General features: G+C 49.2%; 1 protein-coding gene and 1 long non-coding RNA gene across 5 annotated transcripts in view; both read right to left on the bottom strand.

Annotated features, from left to right (window-relative positions):
• LOC118379888 (liprin-alpha-2-like) overlaps nucleotides 1–20568 on the bottom strand; it is a 392202-nt gene that overhangs the window by 233710 nt on the left and 137924 nt on the right. The window lies entirely within an intron of this gene.
• LOC127914641 (uncharacterized) lies at nucleotides 7373–8094 on the bottom strand. Of its 4 annotated transcripts, none has more exons than XR_008089183.1 (4): nucleotides 8009–8094; nucleotides 7846–7961; nucleotides 7562–7706; nucleotides 7373–7476 (listed from the first exon to the last, which is right to left on the bottom strand). It is a non-coding gene; the product is annotated as an uncharacterized LOC127914641 (long non-coding RNA). The 4 variants fall into 4 exon arrangements; XR_008089181.1 differs by having other exon boundaries at nucleotides 7649–7706; nucleotides 7817–7961; XR_008089182.1 differs by having other exon boundaries at nucleotides 7373–7418; nucleotides 7817–7961.

Raw genomic sequence — 20568 nt, forward strand, 5'->3', positions numbered from 1 at the left:
TTATGTGGTGGTTTTGATGAATCAATTAATTCAGCATTTGGCTTGTGTGTGTGTGTGTGTGTGTGTGTGTGTGTGTGTGTGTGTGTGTGTGTGTGTGTGTGTGTGTGTGTGTGTGTGTGTGTGTGTGTGTGTGTGTGTGTGTGTCTTGCCTTTTGGGTCAAAGGTGAATGCAATCAAAAGGATCCTGTTTTCATTTAAACTGTACTATTTCAAAGCAGGTTGTGCAAGAAGTGTTCATAGTTGGCACTGAGCGAGAGGCCTAAGGGGATATTTTCAAGACCATACACTTAGTTAGTTGTTAATATGCAGTACGATGAACAAAGGCATTGCTGATGGGGAAATTCCCAAATACCTCTTGCTTTGGAACAACAAAGATACAACTGATTCTGCTTGGAAGCTCATTTGAAAGGCAGACATTTGGACATAGTGGTATGATTTCAAAGAATACGACTATGTTATGTTCACATACTGTGGCTAAGTTAAAAGTTCCAATGGAACACCCCAGAGAGAGCTGAAGGTTGAGGAGACAGGAGATGGAGGAGATGGGTTTTAAAGACCCTTTACTGAGACATGCAGTGGTGGGGGTTTCCTCTGGGTAACTTAGTCCTCAACCCCAATACCTGATCCCTGACAGACAAGAGAAGCATAGGGAAAAGCCTCCTGATGTCTCCCCTCTCTGACCCAGACACCTCCGCTCCATACAGGGGGAAGTGGGGATAAGCACACACACACACACACACACACACACACACACACACACACACACACACACACACACACACACACACACACACACACACACACACACACACACACACACACACACACACACACACACACACACACACACACACACACACACACACACACATACACCAGGACTAGTGGATGTTATGCAACTGGGAAAATCACACCCTTTGCAGCCTTGTGATGAAAATGAAGGCAATGCACCACATCCCCAGAAACACACTTATTGCGAGTGGGAGGAAGTTCCTCTGCTATGCTAGACAATAGGTTATATTGTGGCCTAACCATCCACAAACACGCCCGGTGTGCTTTAATAACGGTTTGACATTCAGCACTTGTAACACGCGGGCGTTTGTTGTTGAACATACCGCTGACTGAGTTTCTCACCAGAAAATATTTACGCCGAGAGTTCAGCCAACACGCGGAGGTTACGGGAGAAATGAGAAACAGGAACTAAATCAAAACCATCCGAGGAGAAACGCCGGGAATAATTCCAGGTGGGAGTTTGAATCATATAACATTGCATTTCAAACACAAGAAGCAGGCCTCTCCAGTCACCATTTTGTTCCCCCAGTCAGCAGTTTCATCATAAGCTGCTGATGTAGACATGTAGGATGTCAATCAAGGTAGTCGGCACAGTCAATCATGTGTATGTATGAGTGGGGCCAGCCAGCGGTTAAGTACAGTACTGTGAACATCAACTTCACACAAGGGGTGGTGAGACATACAGGACGATTAGCACCTAAGTGGGGAGTCTGCCACTAAAATAAGGGTTAAAACCAATGTAAGTACTAGAGGTTACAGAATGCTATGACCTATAATGTGTGTGCGCTCGCCATGCATCTACGTGGGTTTAGATTAGAGACACACAGACGACATACAGCAACCGCTGTACGCCCTGGAAAATCAACGGTCAATGCTCACGCCAAACGTGCGCATTGTTCCAGCGTCTGAAACAGAAACCTGAATAAGCCCTGATGTGGATTTCAAGGCCCAGTGCTGTAGACTCCCACCGTGTCGTGAGAAAGCAAAAAGGACAAGCAGCTGCTGATTACAAGACAGGTCCGTTGGTCATGTAAAGCTAACGACTGAGTCACGCAGCACCACAGTTAGCTGTTTTTATACAGCTCCTCAGTTTCAACGCCTACATTCTGTCAGTGCTGTTGGACTGTTCTGAAGGTCAGGCTGTTTTGAGGCATCTCTCACCAAAGCATCCCATATGCATTTTTATTTTACCTTAAGAACAAATTCTTATTTTCAATGCTCTAACCACTAGGCTACCCTGCCATATCACCTGGTAGCCACATATAAAAGATTATGAAAGCGGAATGCTTGCAGTGAAAATGCAGTAATATATTTGGTTGATTATTCAATCAAAAGTAACGTCAAGATAAGACATAGTGAGGCAGTAGGCCTGTATCTCTTTAAGTTACCACACTGTCGGGTGTACGGCTATATTCTCTGGGGGTACGTACAGTCCATTTTGGGAGGTTCTCTCTGTTTCGTGATAGAGTAACAGATCCTACTGGCCAGTCCATGAAGAGGTCAACACCCCAGACCACGGCCCTTAAACCACAGCCACTAAGATCACCATGGCAACCGTTAGATTAGCTCTCTGAGGATTTGAACAGGCTTGACTGGGGGATTGACTCCTTCACATTGCACTGTGAAGGCAGCACAGTCGACACACTCTAAAGCCAAGGCCACTGTTTAAATTCAGCCCCGAGGACTGGACAGACGAAAGCCAACATGGTAACTTAGTCTATCTCCAGGGACCTGAACCATACAGCATCGGACCACACACCCCAGCACAGCCTCAAAGCCATTGCCACAGTTGGCCATTTCAACAGCCTGAACCTTTCACTTTGTTAGGTAAGCTAAGGGATTGGCTGGCGAAATGTAACCACACTCAAATTCATAGACAGAGCTATGGATGCACGGATTGACAGTCTTATAAGATTGGTGTGATAGTAATATTTACAAACCATCCCACCACCCAACCAGTCAAGCCCACGCCAGGTGAATGTGCTCTTCCATCATGAGGCCAGCAGTTTAACAGCCCTGGCTTTACTCTGCCTGAGCTAAGCGGTCCCTGTGGGCATTGAAGAGTCTGTCCCTGTCAGGTGGTGAGCAGCTGGCTCCTGTTGTCAGGGTAGTGGGCAGATGGTGAGCAGCTATTTCCCCTGTCTGTCCCTGTCCCTATTTCCCCCTGTCTGTCCCTGTCAGGGTGGTGAGCAGCTATTTCCCCTGTCTGTCCCTGTCAGGGTGGTGAGCAGCTATTTCCCCTGTCTGTCCCTGTCAGGGTGGTGAGCAGCTATTTCCCCTGTCTGTCCCTGTCAGGGTGGTGAGCAGCTATTTCCCCTGTCTGTCCCTGTCAGGGTGGTGAGCAGCTATTTCCCCCTGTCTGTCCCTGTCAGGGTGGTGAGCAGCTATTTCCCCTGTCTGTCCCTGTCAGGGTGGTGAGCAGCTATTTCCCCTGTCCCTGTCCAGCTATTTCCCCCTGTCTGTCCCTGTCAGGGTGGTGAGCAGCTATTTCCCCCTGTCTGTCCCTGTCAGGGTGGTGAGCAGCTATTTCCCCCTGTCTGTCCCTGTCAGGGTGGTGAGCAGCTATTTCCCCTGTCTGTCCCTGGTGGTGAGCAGCTATTTCCCCCTGTCTGTCCCTGTCAGGGTGGTGAGCAGCTATTTCCCCTGTCTGTCCCTGTCGGGGTGGTGAGCAGCTATTTCCCCCTGTCTGTCCCTGTCTGGTGAGCAGCTATTTCCCCCTGTCTGTCCCTGTCAGGGGTGGTGAGCAGCTATTTCCCCCTGTCTGTCCCTGTCAGGGTGGTGAGCAGCTATTTCCCCTGTCTGTCCCTGTCAGGCTATTTCCCCCTGTCTGTCCCTGTGGGTGAGCAGCTATTTCCCCCTGTCTGTCCCTGTCAGGGTGGTGAGCAGCTATTTCCCCTGTCTGTCCCTGTCCCTATTTCCCCCTGTCTGTCCCTGTCAGGGTGGTGAGCAGCAGGGTGGTGAGCTATTTCCCCCTGTCTGTCCCTGTCAGGGTGGTGAGCAGCTATTTCCCCCTGTCTGTCCCTGTCAGGGTGGTGAGCAGCTATTTCCCCCTGTCTGTCCCTGTCAGGGTGGTGAGCAGCTATTTCCCCCTGTCTGTCCCTGTCAGGGTGGTGAGCAGCTATTTCCCCCTGTCTGTCCCTGTCAGGGTGGTGAGCAGCTATTTCCCCCTGTCTGTCCCTGTCAGGGTGGTGAGCAGCTATTTCCCCCTGTCTGTCCCTGTCAGGGTGGTGAGCAGCTATTTCCCCCTGTCTGTCCCTGTCAGGGTGGTGAGCAGCTATTTCCCCCTGTCTGTCCCTGTCAGGGTGGTGAGCAGCTATTTCCCCTGTCTGTCCCTGTCAGGGTAGTGAGCAGCTATTTCCCCTGTCTGTCCCTGTCAGGGTGGTGAGCAGCTAGTCTGTCCCTGTCAGGGTGGTGAGCAGCTGTCCCTGTCATGGTGAGCAGCTCCCCCTGTCTGTCCCTGTCAGGGTGGTGAGAAGCTATTTCCCCTGTCTGTCCCTGTCAGGTGGTGAGCAGCTATTTCCCCCTTCTGTCCCTGTCAGGGTGGTGAGCAGCTATTTCCCCCTGTCTGTCCCTGTCAGGGTGGTGAGCAGCTATTTCCCCCTGTCTGTCCCTGTCAGGGTGGTGAGCAGCTATTTCCCCCTGTCTGTCCCTGTCAGGGTGGTGAGCAGCGTGAGGAGGAGTAACGGAGGTAAGATAGACGGGCACAAGGCAGTAGTATCAACTACAGGAAAAGGGGGGTGAACCTTGAGGGCTCCACTGAATACAATAGGCGCCAATAATCACAATAACACACACTCTCTCTTGTAGAATTGTTCATGCCCTCTGATGCTCATTCATTCCCAGTGGGACACACTACACAGGATGTTTGGGAGGATTTGTACAGGGCTAAGCAGAATTGCCATCATTATACTGATGTTGATAAACAAGGATGGAGAAATCACATTCAAAGTAACTTTAATTAAGATTGTCTCTTTGGTTACGACACTTTGGTTACGGGTTCGACCCAATGGTGCGTTATTCTTCTAGGTCTTCTAGGGAAACAGAGACCAGGTGGATATCTGGGCTTAACCTTGAGCAGCAGAAACACAGTAGGAAATTGACGTGATCAATCTTCCCTGGCGCACTAACACGTCTTTTCATCCCGGGTGTTAAGCGTCTGTGGGCGTCTCTTCTTCTCCTCTGATTGTTTTTACTTTATTTGCAAGTTCAAGCTCATCAGTCTTCTGGTTGGATGTATGGGGGAGGAGGAACAATATCATCACTTTCTAATTACAGCCCCCAGCACCGAGACAAATGCTGCAGCTCCCGGATACAACAGCCTGCATTTGGGACACAAATATGATTTCTGCTGCTTCTTCCTCTCGCTCTACCCCAGAAAGTCATTAAGAAATCAAATAAGGGGCTGAGGAAAGCTGGTTAGAGAGCGGCGTTGGTGAGGCGGATGGGGGTTTCCCTAAAACGGAGCACAGCTGACACTTTGGGTGCTCCTGATATTTGGATGAGACATAGCACAGTTAAAGACCACATAACTATAGAATTACACAACAAAAAGTTAACTAATTATTCCATAACTTGAAGTAAAACCTGTTGCTGTATTTATGATGAACGCCTGAGTAGCAAATGTCTTTGTTTTGGAAAAAGTTCATATGAACTAATCATGGCTAAGAGCCAGCCATCGATGCAAGAAAACAGTACAAACTATTGAACATCTCAGTTAGTCAACAAGCAACAAACAGTTTTATCAACAGCCAAAAAACGTGTTTTCACTTCCCCGTCCCCATCCCCGAAAAGTCATTAAGAGATTGGAGTAGCAGGCAGGCAGGCAGGCAGGCAGGCAGGCAGGCAGGCAGGCAGGCAGGCAGGCAGGCAGGCAGGCAGGCAGCCTAATTCCCTAAAGGACAAGTCATCACGTCTGACCTTGAGTGATGGGAATGAAACACGTCCCCACTCGGTTCCCCAGACAGAACAAACAGTGTCCCCATACAGCCTATCCATTCTCCCCCATGTGGACTCACAGCACTAAGTCTCCTGAGCTGTCAGGGGGAGGCTGGGAGCCAATGGACAACCCACTTGATCACACTCATTAATGGCCACCTGAAAGCCAGAAAAATGCAGACAGAAACACAAACATATGCATGCACAGGCACAAACACACACACACACACACACACACACACACACACACACACACACACACACACACACACACACAGCATGCACCACACACACACACACACACACACACATGCAGCCACACACACACACACTACACACACACACACACTACACACACACACACACACACACACACACACACACACACACACACACACACACACACACACACACACACACACACACACACACACACACACACACACACACACACACAGATGATGGCAACCTGCTCAGGCTATGACACAATGTCCCAATGTCTTGAAAGAAAGTGGTCTATATAGCCACATCACAGCCATTTCATTGCCCCATTATGCCCAATGGAATCAAACTCAACTGAACAAGCGGTGACATCCATCACTACTGCATGGGCCCCCAATTAGTCACCCTGGGCCCCCAATTAGTCACCATGGGCCTCCAATTAGTCACCATGGGGAAGGCAGACATATTTACATGTAGCCTACAGTGTAACCATACAACACCATGGTGAACCCATGGTGAAACAGAGACTGCCATTACTGCGGTAAGTAAATACTGTGTTGAGTTCCTCTGTGGAGTTGAATGGAACAGGAAATCATGCTTTGACACTGGATGGTCCGTTAGCCTGCTAAAGAGCATTATGGAGTCTGAACCACTGCACTGACAGTAATGGCCGTTGATTTATGGCCCTGATTTGCCCTCCGCAGTGAAAGCCAATTCATATTCTACTGACAGGGCTAACCTGGAGGTATCAAGAGTAATGGCTGGGGGGAATTATCATGGCTTCCAGTGGTGGATGGGTTGTCTCTCGAGATCAATGTATTCCCAATGAATCAAGGTGAAGAGATAAGGCTTTAAACCGCCGTAGCATGGCAGTGTGATATCATGACTGTGGTGTTAACAGTGAGAAGCAGGAGCTAGTTATATTAGCTTGCACAATGTAGGCTGAAATCCCAGTTCGTCGCTGGCTGCATGTGTTTCTTAGGGAACAGCACCCTCTGCTGGACATGTGTGTTTATCACCATCACTCACTGGCATAGCATCTCCCATATACATATATGATTGATCTCAATGTTCTAGCTACCAGGTAAGAATGGGCTTGTGCTTCATCCTTACATCAAATATCAATTTCTCTAGTTCAATTGATTCACTTTTCACTTTTCACTTACAGCAGAAAAGGCTACCTATACTTTAATACAGCAGAAAAGGCTACCTATACTTTAATACAGCAGAAAAGGCTACCTATACTTTAATACAGCAGAAAAAACCTATACTTTAATACAGCAGAAAAGGCTACCTATACTTTAATACAGCAGAAGATGAAACCTATACTTTAATACAGCAGAAAAGCAGAAAAGGCTACTTTAATACAGCAGAAAAGGAAACCTATACTTTAATACAGCAGAAAAGAAACCTATACTTTAATACAGCAGAAGATGAAACCTATACTTTAATACAGCAGAAAAGGAAACCTATACTTTAATACAGCAGAAAAGGAAACCTATACTTTAATACAGCAGAAGATGAAACCTATACTTTAATACAGCAGAAGATGAAACCTATACTTTAATACAAGAAAAGGCTACCTATACTTTAATACAGCAGAAGATGCAACCTATACTTTAATACAGCAGAAAAGGAAACCTATACTTTAATACAGCAGAAGATGAAACCTATACTTTAATACAGCAGAAAAGGAAACCTATACTTTAATACAGCAGAAAAGGAAACCTATACTTTAATACAGCAGAAGATGAAACCTATACTTTAATACAGCAGAAAGGAAACCTATACTTTAATACAGCAGAAGATGAAACCTATAATACAGCAGAAGGTGAAACCTATACTTTAATACAGCAGAAAAGGAAACCTATACTTTAATACAGCAGAAAAGGAAACCTATACTTTAATACAGCAGAAAAGGAAACCTATACTTTAATACAGCAGAAGATGAAACCTATACTTTAATACAGCAGAAAAGGAAACCTATACTTTAATACAGCAGAAAAGGAAACCTATACTTTAATACAGCAGAAGATGAAACCTACAGCAGAAGAGAAACCTATACTTTAATACAGCAGAAGATGAAACCTATACTTTAATACAGCAGAAAAGGAAACCTATACTTTAATACAGCAGAAAAGGAAACCTACAATTTTATTGTGCCTAATTAACTGGAGTACCTTTTAAAACAAATGTTAACCTATATCCTTAAAAATACAAATTAGTCAAAGTTGCTCATTGAGACTAGACATGTATTACCTGGAAATAATATTATATATTATAGATGTGTATTACTCAATTCAAACAGTAGATGGCAGAGTGAAACCTATTATATATTATACAACAGAAATCACCTAACAATGAAAACCCAATAAAACGATCACTATGAACTATTGAAGGAGACTGCAGTGAGAGACATCTCCAGGAAGAGAAGAGCTACCCAGACTCCCTCGGGGCTTAGCCTTTCTATTCCAAGGCTTTATTGTTCAAAGTACAGACAGACCCTCCGTCCATACAGCCTCTATGCACGCATATTTTTGCATCTCAAATGGCTCTGTTTTCAATACAAGCCCATTCTCAACAGGCACAAGAAGGAATAGCAAAATCACAACCTTACCCCAAGAAAATCAATCCTGATAGCATCCTCCCTGCAGGGTAGCCTAGTGGTTAGAGTGTTGGACTAGTAACCGGAAGGTTGCAAGTTCAAACCCCGAGCTGACAAGGTACAAATCTGTTGTTCTGCCCCTGAATAGGCAGTTAACCCACTGTTCCTAGGCCGTCATTGAAAATAAGAATTTGTTCTTAACTGACTTGCCTATTTAAATAAAGGTTACATTTTTTGTTATTTTTAAATAGAATACACACTTCACACCAGTCCATTCAGCCCTGTGCTGCAGTAAAGGAGGACTTGGGGAATAGTGACAGTCTGATCCACCCTGCAGAATCTATCAGGGACTGTCTTGTCCACTGCGTCTGCACAACAGCAACCAATCAGAACACACCAGTCTCCTGACCAGGCCTTGAAGTCACAAGGAGCTGATCCGAATTGAATGTCTCACTGTGGGAACAGAGTAGCCCTGTGCAACACGATACATATTATCCTTCTGGTAACCATAGTCTCTAGCAGGGTAGTGAATTACACCATCCCTCAACAGCCCGTAGAGGGGAACGGAGGAGGCATGTACTCCTGTCTCAGCCTCCTGCAATAGTTTGTGTCAGAAGGCTAGGGTCAGTCTGTTATATCTGGAGTATTTCTCCTGTCTTATCCGGTGTCCTGTGTGAATTTAAGTATATTCGCTCTCTCTTCCTTCTCTCGGAGGACCTGAGTCCTGGGACCACTACCTGGCCTGATGACTCGTTGTCCCCAGTCCACCTGGTCCGTGCTGCTGCTCCAGTTTCAACTCTTCTGCCTGCGGCTAGGAACCCTGACCTGTTCACCGGACGTTCTACCTTGTCCTGGACCTGCTGTTTTCGACTCTCTCTCTCTCTACCGCACCTGCTGTCTCTTACTCTGAATGATTGGCTATGAAAAGCTGATCATGGTCATGTTCTGTTATAATCTCCACCTGGCACAGCCAGAAGAGGACTGGCCACCCCTCAGAGCCTGGTTCCTCTCCAGGTTTCTTCCTAGTTCCTGCCTTTCTAGGGAGTTTTCCAAGCCACCATGCTTCTATATCTGCATTGCTTGATGTTTGGGTTTTAGGCTGGGTTTCTGTACAGCTCTTTGTGACATCAGCTGATGTAAAAGGGGCTTTATAAATACATTTGATTGATTGACTTCAGCCTGGAGGTAGAGGGGGAGTGGAGGAGGCACTACAACCTGTAGGTAGAGGGGAACGGAGGAGGCACTACAACCTGTAGGTAGAGGGGAACGGAGGAGGCACTACAACCTGGAGGTAGATGGGAACGGAGGAGGCACTACAACCTGTAGGTAGAGGGGAACGGAGGAGGCACTACAACCTGTAGGTAGAGGGAACGGAGGAGGCACTACAACCTGTAGGTAGAGGGGAACGGAGGAGGCACTACAACCTGTAGGTAGAGGGAACGGAGGGGCACACTGGGAGGTAGATGGGAACGGAGGAGGCACTACAACCTGTAGGTAGAGGGGAACGGAGGAGGCACTACAACCTGTAGGTAGAGGGAACGGAGGAGGCACTACAACCTGTAGGTAGAGGGGAACGGAGGAGGCACTACAACCTGGAGGTAGATGGGAACGGAGGAGGCACTGTAGGCCAGCAACCCTGTAGGTAGAGGGGAACGGAGGAGGCACTACAACCTGTAGGTAGAGAGGGGAACGGAGGAGGCACTACAACCTGTAGGTAGAGGGGAACGGAGGAGGCACTACAACCTGGAGGTAGATGGGAACGGAGGAGGCACTACAACCTGTAGGTAGAGGGGAACGGAGGAGGCACTACAACCTGTAGGTAGAGGGGAACGGAGGAGGCACTACAACCTGTAGGTAGAGGGGGAACGGAGGAGGCACTACAACCTGTAGGTAGATGGGAACGGAGGAGGCACTACAACCTGTAGGTAGAGGGGAACGGAGGAGGCACTACAACCTGTAGGTAGAGGGGAACGGAGGAGGCACTACAACCTGTAGTAGAGGGAACGGAGGAGGCACTACAACCTGTAGGTAGAGGGGAACGGAGGAGGCACTACAACCTGTAGGTAGAGGGGAACGGAGGAGGCACTACAACCTGTAGGTAGAGGGGAACGGAGGAGGCACTTCACAACCTGTAGGTAGAGGGGAACGGAGGAGGCACTACAACCTGTAGGTAGAGGGGAACGGAGGAGGCACTACAACCTGTAGTTAGAGGGAACCTGGAGGAGGCACTACAACCTGTAGGGAGAGGGGAACGGAGGAGGCACTACAACCTGTAGGTAGAGGGGAACGGAGGAGGCACTCAACCTGTAGGTAGAGGGGAACGGAGGAGGCACTTCAAATCTGTAGGTAGAGGGGAACGGAGGAGGCACTTCAACCTGTAGGGAGAGGGGAACGGAGGAGGCACTTCAACCTGTAGGTAGAGGGGAACGGAGGAGGCACTTCCAACCTGTAGGTAGAGGGAGAACTTCCAACCTATAGGAGAGACACTTCAACCTATAGGTAGAGGGGAACGGAGAGGCACTTCAACCTGTAGGTAGAGGGAACGGAGGAGGCACTTCAACCTGTAGGTAGAGGGGAACGGAGGAGGCACTTCAACCTGTAGGGAGGGGAACGGAGGAGGCACTTCAAACCTGTAGGTAGAGGGGAACGGAGGAGGCACTTCAACCTGTAGGTAGAGGGGAACGGAGGAGGCACTTCAACCTATAGGGAGAGGGGAACGGAGGAGGCACTTCAACCTGTAGGTAGAGGGGAACGGAGGAGGCACTACAACCTGTAGGGAGAGAGGGGAACGGAGGAGGCACTTCAACCTATAGGGGAGAGGGGAACCTAGGGAGAGGAGGCACTTCAACCTGTAGGTAGAGGGAACGGAGGAGGCACTTCAACCTATAGGGAGAGGGAACGGAGGAGGCACTTCAACCTGTAGGTAGAGGGGAACGGAGGAGGCACTACAACCTGTAGGTAGAGGGGAACGGAGGAGGCACTTCAACCTGTAGGGAGAGGGGAACGGAGGAGGCACTTCAACCTGTAGGAGAGGGGAACGGAGGAGGGCACTTCAACCTGTAGGTAGAGGGGAACGGAGGAGGCACTTCAACCTGTAGGGAGAGGGGAACGGAGGAGGCACTTCAACCTATAGGGAGAGGGGAACGGAGGAGGCACTACAACCTGTAGGTAGAGGGGAACGGAGGAGGACGGAGGAGGCACTTCAACCTGTAGGGAGAGGGGAACGGAGGAGGCACTTCAACCTGTAGGTAGGGAGAGGGGCAGGAGGAGGCACTTCAACCTGTAGGTAGAGGGGAACGGAGGAGGCACTTCAACCTATAGGGAGAGGGGAACGGAGGAGGCACTTCAACCTATAGGGAGAGGGGGAACGGAGGAGGCACTTCAACCTATAGGGAGAGGGGAACGGAGGAGGCACTACAACCTATAGGGAGAGGGGAACGGAGGAGGCACTTCAACCTATAGGGAGAGGGGAACGGAGGAGGCACTTCAACCTATAGGGAGAGGGGAACGGAGGAGGCACTACAACCTGTAGGGAGAGGGGAACGGAGGAGGCACTACAACCTGTAGGTAGAGGGGAACGGAGGAGGCACTTCAACCTGTAGGGAGGGGGAACGGAGGAGGCACTTCAACCTGTAGGGAGAGGAGGCGGAGGAGGCACTAGAGGGAGAACGGAGGAGGCACTTCAACCTATAGGGAGAACGGAGAGGGGGTAACGGAGGAGGCACTTCCAGCCTATAGGTAGAGGAGAACGGAGGCTCCTGGAACTGTGGAGGAGGCACTACAACCTGTAGGTAGAGGGGAACAGCTCTTCCAACCTGTAGGGAGAGGGGAACGGAAGGCACTTCAACCTGTAGGGAGAGGGGAACGGAGGAGGCACTCTGTAGGTAGAGGGGAACTTCAACCTGAGGAGAGGGAACGGAGGAGGCACTTCAACCTGAGGAGAGGAGGCACTGCAACCCATCAGAGGGAACAGAGGGAGGCACCAACCTTTGAAGAGGGGAACGGAGGAGGAATGAACCTGTAGGTAGAGGGGAACGGAGGAGGCACTCCCATGCAGTGAGAGCAACGTGAGTGTCTCCCTATCAAAACCTTTCAACCTATGTAAAAAGGAGGCAATACAACCTATAGGGAGAGGGGAACGGAGGAGGCACTACAACCTAAGAGGGGAACGGAGGAGGCACTTCCAACCATTTAGGGAGAGGGAACGGAGGAGGCACTATATACAAGGGAGAGGGGAACGGAGCACAATTCAACCTATAGGGAGAGGGGAACGGAGGAGGCACTCAACCTGCAGTGAGAGGGGAACGGAGGAGGCACTCCCTCTGGACAAATGGTGGACACTACAACCTGGCCCTGCACTACAACCAGCCCTAGGGGGAACGGCTCAACCTGTAGGGAGAGGGGAACGGTTTCTCGCTTTCAACCTGCGTGAGAGGGGAACGGAGGGAGGCAAAACCTTTAGGAATGGGAACATTTCAACCTATAGGGAGAGAACGGAGGAGGCACTACAACCTGGGAACACTACTGAGGAGGACAACCTGTAGGTAGAGGAGAACGGAGGCTGTGTTGCAGGGCTGTGGATCTGTGTATGCCAGCAAGTGTGCGTACATCAGTGGGGGGTGTCAGCTTCTAGTCTGAGTAGAATGAAAATCCTCAGATGCCCTCAGGCATTCTGAGGGGAGACAGCTGCAATCAGCAGGCTACAGCCACCCTCTAAGAGAGTGACTCTCTTGCACTCTCTCTGTCTTTAGTGTCCTCCATCAAACCTTTTATGTAAAATAGAGCAATCAAATATTCAACATTAAACACTCCACCATTTTGGCCAGAAATCCACTATATACAAATCAAACGCTGCACAATTCCCTTCTATCATGAATCATCTGCTGCAGTCTGATGAAGTAACACTCTAGCCTCCCTCTGGACAAATGGTGGACAAACATCTGGCCCTGCTCCCAGCCCTGGCATCGGCTCAAACTAAGTACGGTCTCTCCGCTCGCCTGCGTGGAAATGAGGCAGCAAATGACCTTAGCAATGTGACATTTCACAGCCCCGCACTGTAGGGAACCTCTGAGGGGACAAGAGTGTGTGGAGTGTGTTGATTGTGTGTCTCGTTCTACCTCTCCTGTAGCCTCTCCAGTGTCTACCTCTCTCTGAGCCTCTCCAGGCTCTACCTCTGCTCTGGCATTAGCAGCCAGCCTCAGAGCTCTACCTCTATCTCTCTAGCCTCGTCTCTACCTCACACTACCTCTTCTCTACCCATCTCTAGCCTCTCTCTACCTCTCTGTAGCCTCTCTCACTCTCTACCTCTCTCTGTAGCCTCTCATGCTCTACCTCTCTCTGTAGCCCTCTCACGCTCTGTAGCCTCTGTAGCCTCTCACTCTGTAGCCTCTCACTCTCTACCTCTCTCTGTAGCCTCTCACTCTGTAGCCTCTCACTCTCTACCTCTGTAGCCTCTTCTGTAGCCTCTCACTCTCTACCTCTTAAGCTTTAGCCTCTCGTTCTACCTCTCTAGCCTCTCACTCTCTACCTCTCTCTGTAGCCTCTCTACGTTCTCTACCTCCTCTGTAGCCTCTCTGTCTTTGCTCACGCTCTACCTCTCTCTGTAGCCTCTCTACCTCTCTGTAGCCTCTCACTCTCTACCCCTCTCTGTAGCCTCTCTGCTCTCTCTAGCTTCTCTCTCACTCTCTACCGCTCTCTGTAGCCTCTCACTCTCTCACCCTCTCTGTAGGCTCTCTAGCCTCTCACTCTGTAGCCTCTCACTCTACCTCTCTCTGTAGCCTCTCTCTGTAGCCGCTCACTCTCTACCTCTCTCTCTGTAGGCTCTCACTCTATCGCTCTCCCTCTTTAGCCTCTACCTCTACCGCTCTAGCCTCTCTACCGCTCTCTAGCTCTCTCTACCGCTCTCTAGGCTCTCTCTAGCTCTCTAGGCTCTCTCTGTCTTTACCTCACACTACCTCTCTCTAGCCTCTCTCTACCTCTCTAGCTCTCTCTACCGCTCTCTAGCTCTCTACCGCTCTCTCTAGCTCTCTCTACCGCTCTCTCTAGCTCTCTCTACCGCTCTCTAGGCTCTCTCTACCGCTCTCTAGGCTCTCTCTAGGCTCTCTCAACCTCTCTCTAGGCTCTCTACCGCTCTCTAGGCTCTCTCTACCGCTCTCTAGGCTCTCTCTACCGCTCTCTAGGCTCTCTCTAGGCTACCGGGCTCTCTACCGCTCTCTAGGCTCTCTCTACCCACTCTCTAGGCTCTCTCTAGGCTCTCTCTACCGCTCTCTAGGCTCTCTCTACCGTCTCTCTGCTCTCTAGGCTCTCTCCACCGCTCTCTAGGCTCTCTCTACCGCTCTCTAGGCTCTCTACCGCTCTCTCTACCGCTCTCTCTACATCTCTAGGCTCTCCCTACCGCTCTACGCTCTCTCTACCGGCTAGGCTCTCTACCGCTCTCTCTACCGCTCTCCTCTGGCTCTCTCTACCGCTCTCCAGGCTCTCTCTGGCCTCTACCGCTCTCTAGTCTCTCTAGGCTCTCTACCGTAGGCTCTCTACCGCTCTCTAGGCTCTCTACCGGAAGCTCTCTCTAGGCTCTCTACCCTCTCTAGGCTCTCTCTACCGCTCTCTAGGGCTCTTCTACCTCTCTAGGCTCTCTCTAGGCTCTCTCTAGGCTCTCTCTACTCTCTACACGCTCTCTCTAGGCTCTCTCTGGGCTCTCTACGCTCTCTAGGCTCTCTCTACCGCTATCTCTAGGCTCTCTACCGCTACAGGCTCTCTACCTCTCTCTAGGCTCTCTAGGCTCTCTCCTAGGCTCTCTCTACTAGGCTCTCTAGGCTCTCTCTACCGCTCTCTCGCTCTCTACCGCTCTCTCTCGCTCTACCGCTCTCTACGCTCTCTCTACGCTCTCTCTACCGCTCTCTAGGCTCTCTCTACCGCTCTCTACAGCTCTCTAGAGCTCTCTCTAGGCTCTCTCTGTGGCTCTCTCTACCGCTCTCTCGCTCTCTACCGCTCTCTCTACGCTCTCTCCTCACCGCATCTCTAGGCTCTCTCTAGGCTCTCTACCGCTCTCTCTACCGCTCTCCTAGGCTCTCTCTAGGCTCTCTCTACCCATCTCTAGGCTCTCTCTACCGCTCTCTAGGCTCTCTCTGAGCTCTCTCTACCGCTCTCTAGGCTCTCTCTACGCTCTCTCTACGCTCTCTCTACCGCTCTCTAGTCTCTCTACCATCCCTCCTAGGCTCTCTCTACCGCTCTCTAGGGCTCTCTCTACCACTCTCTACGCTCTCTAGGCTCTCTCCTAGGCTCTCTCTAGGCTCTCTCTAGAGCTCTCTCTACCGCTCTCTCTCTACCGCTCTCTAGGCTCTCTCTAGGCTCTCTCTACCACTCTCTAGGCTCTCTCTAGGCTCTCTCTAGGCTCTCTCTAGGCTCTCTCTACCGCTCTCTACCGCTCTCTACCGCTCTCTACCGCTCTCTAGGCTCTCTCTACCGCTCTCTACCGCTCTCTAGGCTCTCTCTAGGCTCTCTCTACCGCTCTCTAGGCTCTCTCTACCGCTCTCTAGGCTCTCTCTACCGCTCTCTAGACTCTCTAACTCTAGACTCTCTACCTCTAGACTCTCTACCTCTAGACTCTCTACCTCTAGACTCTCTACCTCTAGACTCTCTACCTCCCTCTAACATCGCTCTAGCCTCTCGTTCTGCCTCTCTCTCTATACATCTCACTCTACCTCTTGCTGCCTCTGTCTCTAGCCTCTCTCTAGCTTAACTCTCTACCTCTAACCTATCTCTATCTCTAACCTACCTCTAACCTATCTCTGCCTCTAACCTATCTCTACCTTTCTCACTGAGCTATGGCAGTAATGAGATGCAGTACCCGCGACACTCAGTTTCCCAAATTGAAGTGTCTCCACGGAGCTCCTATTGGCCAGGCATCAGAGACAGAGCGCCACGGAGCCGCTTGAGTTGTAAGGCCCATAAACCACTGGGGCTGACTGACCACAGCTCAGACAGGGAGACAAAGATGGAGTAAGCGAGGTAGCCGCTTCTGAGAGAGTCATTCACTCTGCTCTCAGGTCGCAATGGTTGTACGCAGGAACTCAAATCTCTTTGAACAAGTAGTACAAGGAACAATAGATTGTGTGTTGTGGATTACAATAAGTACATGTTCTGTTTGGTGTCTGTCTATACCAGACATAGCTCTTAGGTTACATACAGTAGGCCAAAGCATAGCCGTTATCTGAATGTACAGTATGATTTTCTGCTGTATCAGTGTCTCCCATTAATCATCAACAGAGAAGAGTTGTTAACCTGGTCACATAGAGAGAGATGACCAGTCCATTTGGAGAGGAAGACGGCAAACGAAGGAAGTAAGAAGAGAGACAAAAAAATATGAGAACATGTACTTCTATACACAACAACATGAGGAACGTCCCATACAGCTTCTACACACAACAACATGAGGAACGTCCCATACAGCTTCTACACACAACAACATGAGGAATGTCCCATACAGCTTCTACACACAACAACATGAGGAACGTCCCATACAGCTTCTACACACAACAACATGAGGAACGTCCCATACAGCTTCTATACACAACAACACGAGGAACGTCCCATACAGCTTCTACACACAACAACACGAGGAACGTCTCATACAGCTTCTACACACAACAACATGAGGAACGTCCCATACAGCTTCTACACACAACAACACGAGGAATGTCCCATACAGCTTCTACACACAACAACATGAGGAACGTCCCATACAGCTTCTACACACAACAACATGTGGAACGTCCCATACAGCTTGTACACACAACAACATGAGGAACGTCTCATACAGCTTCTACACACAACAACATGAGGAACGTCCCATACAGCTTCTACACACAACAACACGAGGAACGTCCCATACAGCTTCTACACACAACAACACGAGGAACGTCCCATACAGCTTCTACACACAACAACACGAGGAACGTCCCATACAGCTTCTACACACAACAACACGAGGCGTCAACGCCACCACACGAGACGTCCCATACAGCTTCTACACACAACACGAGGAACGTCCCATACAGCTTCTACACACAACAACACGAGGAACGTCCCATACAGCTTCTACACACAACAACACGAGGAACGTCCCATACAGCTTCTACACACAACAACACGAGGAACGTCCCATACAGCTTCTACACACAACAACACGAGGAATGTCCCATACAGCTTCTACACACAACAACATGAGGAACGTCCCATACAGCTTCTACACACAACAACATGAGGAACGTCCCATACAGCTTCTATACACAACAACATGAGGAACGTCCCATACAGCTTCTACACACAACAACACGAGGAATGTCCCATACAGCTTCTACACACAACAACATGAGGAACGTCCCATACAGCTTCTACACACAACAACATGTGGAACGTCCCATACAGCTTGTACACACAACAACATGAGGAACGTCTCATACAGCTTCTACACACAACAACATGTGGAACGTCCCATACAGCTTCTACACACAACAACATGAGGAACGTCTCATACAGCTTCTACACACAACAACATGAGGAACGTCCCATACAGCTTCTACACACAACAACACGAGGAACGTCCCATACAGCTTCTACACACAACAACACGAGGAACGTCCCATACAGCTTCTACACACAACAACACGAGGAACGTCCCATACAGCTTCTACACACAACAACACGAGGAACGTCCCATACAGCTTCTACACACAACAACACGAGGAACGTCCCATACAGCTTCTACACACAACAACACGAGGAACGTCCCATACAGCTTCTACACACAACAACACGAGGAACGTCCCATACAGCTTCTACACACAACAACACGAGGAACGTCCCATACAGCTTCTACACACAACAACACGAGGAACGTCCCATACAGCTTCTACACACAACAACACGAGGAACGTCCCATACAGCTTCTACACACAACAACACGAGGAACGTCCCATACAGTTTCTACACACAACAACACGAGGAACGTCCCATACAGCTTCTACACACAACAACACGAGGAATGTCCCATACAGCTTCTACACACAACAACATGAGGAACGTCCCATACAGCTTCTACACACAACAACATGAGGAACGTCCCATACAGCTTCTATACACAACAACATGAGGAACGTCCCATACAGCTTCTACACACAACAACACGAGGAATGTCCCATACAGCTTCTACACACAACAACACGAGGAACGTCCCATACAGCTTCTACACACAACAACACGAGGAACGTCCCATACAGCTTCTACACACAACAACACGAGGAACGTCCCATACAGCTTCTACACACAACAACATGAGGAACGTCTCATACAGCTTCTACACACAACAACATGAGGAACGTCCCATACAGCTTCTACACACAACAACACGTGGAACGTCCCATACAGCTTCTACACACAACAACATGAGGAACGTCTCATACAGCTTCTACACACAACAACATGAGGAACGTCCCATACAGCTTCTACACACAACAACACGAGGAACGTCCCATACAGCTTCTACACACAACAACACGAGGAACGTCCCATACAGCTTCTACACACAACAACACGAGGAACGTCCCATACAGCTTCTACACACAACAACATGAGGAACGTCCCATACAGCTTCTATATACAACATGAGGAACGTCCCATACAGCTTCTACACACAACAACACGAGGAACGTCCCATACAGCTTCTACACACAACAACACAAGGAACGTCCCATACAGCTTCTACACACAACAACACGAGGAACGTCCCATACAGCTTCTACACACAACAACATGAGGAACGTCCCATACAGCTTCTACACACAACAACATGTGGAACGTCCCATACAGCTTGTACACACAACAACATGAGGAACGTCTCATACAGCTTCTACACACAACAACATGAGGAACGTCCCATACAGCTTCTACACACAACAACATGTGGAACGTCCCATACAGCTTCTACACACAACAACATGAGGAACGTCTCATACAGCTTCTACACACAACAACATGAGGAACGTCCCATACAGCTTCTACACACAACAACACGAGGAACGTCCCATACAGCTTCTACACACAACAACCACGAGGAACGTCCCATACAGCTTCTACACACAACAACACGAGGAACGTCCCATACAGCTTCTACACACAACAACACGAGGAACGTCCCATACAGCTTCTACACACACAACACGTGGAACGTCCCATACAGCTTCTACACACAACAACATGAGGAACGTCTCATACAGCTTCTACACAACAACATGAGGAACGTCCCATACAGCTTCTACACACAACAACACGAGGAACGTCCCATACAGCTTCTACACACAACAACACGAGGAACGTCCCATACAGCTTCTACACACAACAACACGAGGAACGTCCCATACAGCTTCTACACACAACAACATGAGGAACGTCCCATACAGCTTCTATATACAACATGAGGAACGTCCCATACAGCTTCTACACACAACAACACGAGGAACGTCCCATACAGCTTCTACACACAACAACATGAGGAACGTCCCATACAGCTTCTACACACAACAACACGAGGAACGTCCCATACAGCTTCTACACACAACAACACAAGGAACGTCCCATACAGCTTCTACACACAACAACACGAGGAACGTCCCATACAGCTTCTACACACAACAACATACACTGCTTCAGACACGGTGGAAACGGCCTGCTTACAAATGTGTAGGAAAGGTGTCCAAATGTCTTTAAACATATGGACACCAGACCTGAGTAGGTGTGTCAGAACGTGTCAAAGTGATACAAGATGGTCACTGCCCTCCGTAATTGTTGGGGCAATGAAGCATTTTCTCTTATTTTGTCTCTATACTCCAAAAGTTTGGATTTGCAATCAAACAATGACTATGAGAATAATGTACAGACTGTCAGTTTTAATTTGAGGAGTGGTCATCTATATTGGGTGATAGCCGTGTCCCAATAATTGCAGAGGGCACTGTCGATAC

The sequence above is a fragment of the Oncorhynchus keta genome, chromosome 33 (genome assembly GCF_023373465.1).
Source record: "Oncorhynchus keta strain PuntledgeMale-10-30-2019 chromosome 33, Oket_V2, whole genome shotgun sequence".
NCBI classification, from domain to species: Eukaryota; Metazoa; Chordata; class Actinopteri; order Salmoniformes; family Salmonidae; genus Oncorhynchus; species Oncorhynchus keta.